The following is a 9867-nucleotide window of genomic DNA, read 5'->3' as shown; positions in this document are numbered from 1 at the left end:
GATCATTTCGAGACTCCTCGTCATTCCCGTGATCTCATCCGGGACTCCAAACAACTTTCGGTACATCAAATCACATAACTCATAATACAAATCGTCATCGAACGTTAAGCGTGCGGACCCTGCGGGTTCGAGAACCATGTAGACATGACCGAGACACATCTCCGGTCAATAACCAATAGCGGAACCTCGATGCTCATAGTGGCTCCTACATATTCTATGAAGAACTTTATCGGTCAAATCGCATAACAATATATGTTGTTCCCTTTGTCATCAATATGTTACTTGCCCGAGATTCGATCATCGGTATCCTCATACCTAGTTCAATCTCGTTACCGGCAAGTCTCTTTACTCATTCCATAATGCATCATCCTGCAACTAACTCATTAGTCACATTGCTTGCAAGGCTTATAGTGATGTGCATTACCGAGAGGGCCTAGATACCTCTCCGACAATCAGAGTGACAAATCCTAATCTCGATCTATGCCAACTCAACAAACACCACTGGAGACACCTGTAGAGCATCTCTATAGTCACCCAGTTACGTTGTAACGTTTGATAGCACACAAGGTGTTCCTCCGGTATTCGGGAGTTGTATAATCTCATAGTCATAGGAAGATGTATAAGTTATGAAGAAAGCAATAGCAACAAACTAAACGATCACAGTGCTAAGCTAATGGATGGGTCATGTCAATCACATCATTCTCTAATGATGTGATCCCGTTTATCAAATGACAACTCATGTCTATGGTTAGGAAACTTTAAACCTCTTTGATTAACGAGCTAGTCAAGTAGAGGCATACTAGTAACACTCTATTTTTCTATGTATTCACACATGTACTAAGTTTCCAGTTAATACAATTCTAGCATGAATAATACACATTCATCATGATATAAGGAAATATAAATAACAAATTTATTATTGCCTCTAGGGCATATTTCCTTCAGTCTCCCACTTGCACTAGAGTCAATAATCTAGTTCACATCGCCATGTGATTTAACACCAATAGTTCACATCACCATGTGATTAGTTCATATCTCCATGTGACTAATACCCAATGGGTTTTACTAGAGTCAATAATCTAGTTCACATTGCTATGTGATTAACAGCCAAAGAGTACTAAGGTGTGATCATGTTTTGCTTGTGAGAGAAGCTTAGTCAATGGGTCTATCACATACAGAGTTGTATGTGTTTTGCAATTTTTCTATGTCTACAATGCTCTGCATGGAGCTACTCTAGCTAATTGCTCTCACTTTCAATATATATCCAAAATGAGACTCAGAGTCATCCAGATCGGTATAAAAGCTTGCATCAGCGTAACGCTTTACGACGAACTCTTTATCACCTACATAACCGAGAAATATATCCTTAGTCTTCTATGGATAATTTTGACCGCTGTCAAGTGATCCACTCTTGGATCAATGTCGTACCCCCTTGCCAAACTCATGGCAAGTTACACAATAGGTTTGGTACACAACATATCATACTTTATAGAACCTATGGCTGAGGCATAGGGAATGCCTTTCATTCTCTTTCTATTTTCTGCTATGGTCGTGTTTTGAGTCTTACTCAACTTTACAACTTGCAATGCAGATAAGAACTCCTTCTTTGACTGTTCCAGTTTGAACTACTTCAAAATCTTGTTAAGGTATGTACTCATTGAAAAATGTTATCAAGCATCTTGATCTATCTCTATAGATCTTGATGCCCAATATGTAAGCAGCTTCACCGAGGTCTTTCTTTGAAAAACTCCTTTCAAACACTCCTTTATGCATTCCAGAAAATTCTACATCATTTCCGATCAACAATATGTCATCCACATATAATATCAGAAATGCTACAGAGCTCCCACTCACTTTCTTATAAATATAGGCTTATAGGCTTCTCCAAAAGTCTGTATAAAACCATATGCTTTGATCACACTATCAAAGCGTATATTCCAACTCTGAGAGGCTTGCACTAGTCCATAAATGGGTCGCTGGAGCTTGCAGACTTTGTTAGTACCTCTTGGATCGACAAAACCTTCTGGTTGCATCATATACAACTCTTCTTTAAGATATCCATTAAGGAATGCAGTTTTGACATCCATTTGCCAAATTTATTAATCATAAAATGTGGCAATTTCTAACATGATTCGGACAGACTTAAGCATCGCTACGGGTGAGAAGGTCTCATCATAGTTAACTCCTTGAACTTGTCGAAAACCTTTCGCAACAAATCGAGCTTTGTAGACAATAACATTACCGTCAGCGTCAGTCTTCTTCTTGAAGATGCATTTATTCTCTATGGCTCACCGATCATCGGGCAAGTCAATCAAAGTCCATACTTTGTTTTCATACATGGATCCTATCTCAGATTTCATGGCCTCAAGCCATTTCGCGGAATCCGGGCTTGTCATCGCTTCCTCATAGTTCGTAGGTTCGTCATGGTCTAGTAACATGACTTCCAGAACAGTATTACCGTACCACTCTGGTGCGGACCATACTCTGGTTGACCTACGAGGTTTGGTAGTAACTTGATCTGAAGCTTCATGATCATCATCGTTAGCTTCCTCACTAATTGGTGTAGGAATCACTAGAACTGATTTCTATGATGAACTACTTTCCAATTCGGGAGAAGGTACAATTACCTGATCAAGTTCTACTTTCCTCCCACTCACTTCTTTCGAGAGAAACTCCTTCTCTAGAAAGGATCCATTCTTAGCAACAGATATTTTGCCTTCGGATTTGTGATAGAAGGTGTACCCAACAGTTTCCTTTGGGTATCCTATGGAGACACATTTCTCCGATTTGGGGAACGCGGTATTTCCAAATTTTCCTACGATCACGCAAGATCTATCTAGGAGATGCATAGAAACGAGAAGGGAGAGTGTGTCTACGTACCCTCGTAGACCGAAAGCGGAAGCGTTGAGTAAAGTGGTTGATGTAGTCGAAAGTCTTTGTGATCCAACCGATCAAGTACCGAACGCACGACACCTCCGCGATCAGCACACACTCAGCTCGGTGATGTCCCATGAACTCTAGATCTAGTTGAGGCCGAGGGAAAGTTTCATCAGCACGACGGCGTGTTGACAGTGATGATGAAGTTACCGACGTAGGGCTTTGCCTCAGCACTACGACAATATGACCGAGGTGGAAATCTGTGGAGGGGGGCACCGCACACGACTAGGAAATCAACTTGTGTGTCTATGGGTGTCCCCTGCCCACGTATATAAAGGAGGGAGGAAGAGGAGGCCGACCTAGGAGGGGCGCGCCTATAGGGGTGTCCAACTAGGATTCCCAATCCTAGTTGGAGTCCCCTTCCTTTTCCAAGAGAGGAGAGAGGGAAGGAGTAGGAGAGCGAGAACGAAAGAGAGGGGGGCAACGCCGCCTCCCTAGTCCAATTCGGACTTGCCATAAGGGGCGCATGGCCACCCCTTGAGGCCCTTCTCTCCTTTCCCGTATGGCCCATTAAGGCCCACTACTTCCCCCGGTGAATTCCCGTAACTCTCCGGTACTCCTAAAAATACCCGAATCACTCAGAACCTTTTCGATGTCCGAATATAGCCTTCCAATATATCGATCTTTACGTCTCAACCATTTTGAGACTCCTCATCATGTCCGTGATCTCATCCGGGACTCCGAACAGCCTTCGGTACATCAAATCACATAACTCATAATACAAATCGTCATCGAACATTAAGCGTGCGGACCCTACGGGTTCGAGAACCATGTAGACATGACCGAGACACATCTCTGGTCAATAACCAATAGCGGAACCTGGATGCTCATATTGGCTCCTACATATTCTATGGAGATCTTTATCGGTCAAACCGCATAACAATATATGTTGTTCCCTTTGTCATCGATATGCTACTTGCCCGAGATTCGATCGTCGGTATCCTCATACATAGTTCAATCTCGTTACCGGCAAGTCTCTTTACTCGTTCCGTAATGCATCATCCCGCAACTAACTCATTAGTCACATTGCTTGCAAGGCTTATAGTGATGTGCATTACCGAGAGGGCCCAGAGATACCTCTCCGACAATCAGAGTGACAAATCCTAATCTCGATCTATGCCAACTCAACAAACACCACTGGAGACACCTGTAGAGCATCTTTATAATCACCCAGTTATGTTGTGATGTCTGATAGCACACAAGGTGTTCCTCCAGTATTCGGGAGTTGCATAATCTCATAGTCATAGGAAGATGAATAAGTTATGAAGAAAGCAATAGCAGTAAACTAGATGATCATAGTGCTAAGCTAACGGATGGGTCATGTCAATCACATCATTCTTTAATGATGTGATCCCTTTTATCAAATGGCAACTCATGTCTATGGTTAGGAAACTTTAACCATCTTTGATTAACGAGGTAGTCAAGTAGAGGCATACTAGTGACACTCTGTTTGTCTATGTATTCACACATGTACTAAGTTTCCGGTTAATACAATTCTAGTTTGAATAATAAACATTCATAATGATATAAGGAAATATAAATAACAACTTCATTATTGCCTCTAGGGCATATTTCCTTCATTCATACCCTTGAAGATCGCTAAGCGGAGGCGTTACAAGAACGCGATTGATGGAGTCTTACTCGCGGCGATTCAAATTGCGGAAGATCCAATCAAGCGCCGAACGGACGGCGCCTCCGCGTTCAACACACCTACAGCCTGGGGACGTCTCCTCCTTCTTGATCCAACAAGGGGAGAGGAGAAGTTGAGGGAGAGCTCCGGCAGCACGACTGTGTGGTGGTGGAGCTTGCAGTTCTCCGGCAGGGCTTCGCCAAGCACTACGAAGGAGGAGGAGGTGTTGGAGAGGGGGAGGGCTGCACCAGGGGAAGGGTACGGCTGCCCTCCCACCCTCCTCTATTTATAAGGTGAAGGGAGAGTGGGCCGGCCCCCCTAGATGCATCTAGAGGGGGGCGGCGGCCAAGGGGGGGACTTGCCCCCCAAGTTAGGTGGGAGGCCCTTGGGGGACGCACCAGCCCACCAAGGGCTGGTTCCCACCCTTGTTCAGCCCACTTGGCCCATCGGGGCAGGTGGCCCCACCCGGTGGACCCCCGGACAGCTTTCGGTGGTCCCGGTATAATACCGATAACCCTGAAATTATTTGGGCGACTGAAACTGGACTTCCCATATATAGTTCTTCACCTCCAGACCATTCCGGAACTCCTCGTGACGTCCGGGATCTCATCCGGGACTCCGAACAACCTTTGGTAACCACATACTACTTCCCATAACAACTCTAGCGTCATCGAACCTTAAGTGTGTAGACCCTACGGGTTCGGGAACCATGCAGACATGACCGAGACATCTCTCCGGCCAATAACCTACAACGGGATATGGATACCCATGTTGGCTCCCACATGTTCCACGATGATCTCATCATATGAACCACGATGTCGAGGATTTACTCAATCCCGTATACAATTCCCTTTGTCTATTGGTATGTTACTTGCCCGAGATTCGATCGTCGGTATCTCTATACCTCATGCAATCTCGTTACCGTCAAGTCTCTTTACTCGTTCCGTAACGCATGATCCCGTGGCTAACTCCTTAGTCACATTGAGCTCGTTATGATGATACATTACCGAGTGGGCCCAGAGATACCTCTCCGTCATACGGAGTGACAAATCCCAGTCTCGATTCGTGCCAACCCAACAGATACTTTCGGAGATACCTGTAGTGCACCTTTATAGCCACCCAGTTACGTTGTGACGTTTGGCACACCCAAAGCATTCCTATGGTATCTGGGAGTTGCACAATCACATGGTCTAAGGAAATGATACTTGACATTAGAAAAGCTTTAGCAAACGAAGTACACGATCTTGTGATACGCTTAGGTTTGGGTATTGTGTATCACATCATTCTCCTAATGTTGTGATCCCATTATTAACGACATCCAATGTCCATGGTCAGGAAACCATGACCATCTATTGATCAACGAGCTAGTTAACTAGAGGCTTACTAGGGACATATTACGATCTATGTATTCATACATGTATTATGGTTTCCGGTTAATACAATTATAGCATGAACAATAGAAAATTATCATGAACAATGAAATATAATAATAACCACTTTATTATTGCCTCTAGGGCATATTTCCAACAAATCCTACTTGGAATAGGAGTCTAAGTAGGACTCCCCCCCATGGCGCGCCCTTCCTGGCCGCCGGCCTCTCTCCCCCCTCCTTTATATACGTGGGGCAGGGGGCACCCTAAAGACACAACAGACAATCTCTTAGTCGTGTGCGGTGCCCCCTCCATAGTTTAACACCTTGGTCATATCGTCATAGAGCTTAGGCGAAGCCCTGCGCCGGTAACTTCATCATCACCGTCACCATGCCATCGTGCTGACGAAACTCTCCCTCGTCCCTCTACTGGATCAAGAGCTCGAGGGACGTCATCATGCTGAACGTGTGCTGAACACGAAGGTGCCGTACATTCGATACTTGGAGCGGTTGGATCGTGAATACGTTTGACTACATCAACCACGTTACTAAACGCTTCCGCTTTCGGTCTATGAGGGTGTGTGGACACACTCCCCTGTCTCATTTTTATGCATCTCCTAGATAGATCTTGCGTGATCGTAGCAATTTTTTTGAATTACTACGTTCCCCAACACAGACAAATGTCAGGAAAGTTTCCACGCACTCAAGGACAAGCTGACTTCTGCCCCAGTGCTTGCTCCCGCTAATTCTCACAAGGACTTCGTCATATATTGCAACGCTTCACGTCAAGGATTAGGTTGTGTCCTAATGCAAGGGCGCAGGATGATTGCTTATGCCCCTCGTCAAGTGTGTCCTCACAAAGAGAACTACCCAGTTCATGACCTCGAGTTTGATGCGGTTATCTATGCACTGAAGCTATGGCAATAGTACCTTCTCGGTAATCGTTGTGAGATCTTCACCGATCATCAGAGTCTGAAGTACCTGTTTACTCAGCCATATCTGAACCTCCGTCGGTAGCGATGGATGGAAGCTATTGTTGTCTACAAATGCGGTATATCCTACACCCCTGGCAAAGCTAATGTAATGGCTGATGCCCTGAGCCGCAAGTCTTATTGCAACAATCACATGGTCTTCAAAGCTCCACCCCGCCTTTATGAAGAGCTATGCAAGCTGAACCTTCTACTAGTTCCACAGGGTTCTCTAAATAACTTTGTCCTGGAACCAACTCTTCTGAAAGCTATTAAGTCTGCTCAAGCCAAAGATGCTCACGTTGATCTGATGAAAAAGGATCTTGCCTTAGAGAAATCCAGAGATTTCTCACTTGGTGAAGATGGAACCTTGTACTTCAGAGATTGCATTGTAGTACCCCAATTCGAGCTTATGACAGAGAAGGTGATGAAAGAAGCACATGACACCCCTCTCTCTATTCATCTAGGAAATACCAAGATGTATCTAGACATCCGTCAGAAGTACTAGTGGTCTAAAATGAAGCAAGACATTGCTCGATATATCAAAGAATGTGACTTTTGCCATTGCGTCAAAGCAAAACATCAGAAACCAGCATGACTTCTGCAACTGCTTCCGATTCCTGAATGTAAGTGGGATAAGATCCAAATGGACTTTGTCACTGGCCTTCCCAAGTCTCAGAAAGGTAACGATGCTATGTTTATCGTCATTGACCAATTCTCAAAGGTTGCTCACTTTCTGCCAGTCAAGGACACAATCACTGCTAGTCAATTAGCAAACTTGTAAAAAAATCTCCAAAATTGTGTCACTCCATAGCATTCTGAAGGAGATCAGTTCAGACCATGGCAGCATATTCACTTCAAAGTTCTGGGATAGTTTCCAAGAGGCAATGGGAAGTCATATTACCTGGAGCACTGCTTATCATCCCCAATCCCAAGGCCAAGTCGAGCGAGTCAATCAAATCCTTGAAGATATGCTTCGGGCGTGTGTTATTTCTTTCGGCAAGAAGTGGGAAGAATCTCTCCCTTATGCGGAGTTCTCTTATAACAACAGCTATCAAGCCAGCTTGAAGATGGCCGACATAAGTGTCGAACCCCTCTGAATTGGTCAGAAACTTGGGAACGGACCCTTATTGGTCTGGACATCATTCAACAAGATGAAGAGCATGTTCGCATTGTCCGGGATTATCTCAAGGCGGCCCAGTCCTGCCAGAAGAGCAATTACGATCGTAAACACTAGGATTCGACTTATCAACCTGGTGAGCAAGCTTATCTGCGTGTCACTCCTTTAAGAGGCACTCATCGGTTTGAAGTCAAGGGCAAGCTAGCTCCACGCTACATTGGTCCCTTCCGCATTCTGGCCCGTCGTGGGCTGGTGACTTATGAACTGGAGTTGCCACCTCAGTTCTCTCACGTCCATGATGTGAAGGACCCTGAACGTGAAGTGGATCTCGAATTGATTGAAGTTCAAGATGATCTCACTTATAAAGAGCATTCGATCTGCATTCTTGAAGAAGCTGAATGTCGAACCCGCCAGAAGGTTACCAAGTTCATCAAGGTGCAATGGTCGAATCATACTAAACATGAAGCCACTTGGGAACGCGAAGATAACCTCTGTGCTGAATATCCCGATCTTTTCCCTTCTACCTCTTAATTCTCAAGACGAGAATTTCTTTTAGAGGAGGAGAGTTGTAACACCCCGATGTAATGATGCTACAGTAAACCATGGGGTTAAGTTAATCATTTTGCTAAACAAGTGTTTGATCATCATTGTCTCCTATCTCTTTCAAATTCTAGTTGAATTGAATTTCAAATTCTAAGTGAAATTCTAAATTGCCCGAACATGAAAACAAAAATGTTCATCATGTGGCAAATAATCACTTGTTAATATTGGTGGTGAACCAACATTTTTGCATAATGTCTAATTGCCCCAAACTAATTAAAACGATGCTTAAAACATTTTTTTAAATGCTTTTTAATTTGTAAAATTACTAAACTATTTTATTTAAATACGAAACTAAATGTGGCTGTGGCCTAAACTATTCTATTTAGGAGCAAGTTTTGTATTTAATAAAACTAAAAAATAAAAAGAAAGAAGGTCCCTGCCACTGGACCTAACCTACCTGGGCCGGCCCAGCCGGCCCACCTACCTTCACCCGAGCCAGCTGGCGTCCCCGGTCGCATTCCCTGTACAACCGACCGGGGCACGGCTGAGCACGCCCCACCACTCCAGCTCACCGATGTCGGGGGGGATAAGGCCCCCGACGCCTCGGGCTCCCCCCTCACCACCCTACACTCACCTCACCCGCTCACTCCCCTCACCCTCTCCGCTCTCCCCCCTCTCGGATCCCCTTTCCCCCCACCTCCATGACGCGCTCGTCGCCGGCCACTGCGTCCTACCACGGCCACCGCCTCCCTGAAATATCTCCGACATGCCGTGCAACACCGCCGCCGTCCGCTGATTCGACTCCGCCACCTAGCACATGTCCGAAGAGCCTGCATTGACGCGGATGACCCCTTCTTCAACCTCAGACCTCCATCATCACCGACATCGATTCTCTCCACCGAGCCCTCACCGAGCCCGCGTGCGCACACCTGCAGGGCCCGGTGAGCACCCGACATACTCCCCTCTCTCCCCGTGTCCTTGCGTGCTCTCTAGCTAGCCAGCCCCGCCCTCATGCTCCGGCCGTTGCTATGACTGTGCTACGTGAGCCGCTCGAGCCCTCCAGCTCCAGCGTGTGCGGTGGGCGCACTCCAGAGCGCCCCTAACATCGAGCGCCACCACTAGCTCGCCCCCTAACCCGCTCCCGCCTCCTTTTGTCTGAAGGACGAACCCCTGCTACATTTGTTGCGCTCTGGTTGCCTCTGTTGCTACCCACCCCGTGCTCCCAAGCCGCTGCTGCCCCTCCCGACCGCCCTAGGGTGCTCTGGGCGTGCTGCAGGTCCCGCCCACCTACTAAACACGC

This window comes from Triticum aestivum, chromosome 1A, assembly GCF_018294505.1.
Source record: "Triticum aestivum cultivar Chinese Spring chromosome 1A, IWGSC CS RefSeq v2.1, whole genome shotgun sequence".
NCBI lineage: Eukaryota > Viridiplantae > Streptophyta > Magnoliopsida > Poales > Poaceae > Triticum > Triticum aestivum.
The sequence above is the reverse complement of the archived record's forward strand: the minus strand, read 5'-3'. Positions refer to the sequence as shown.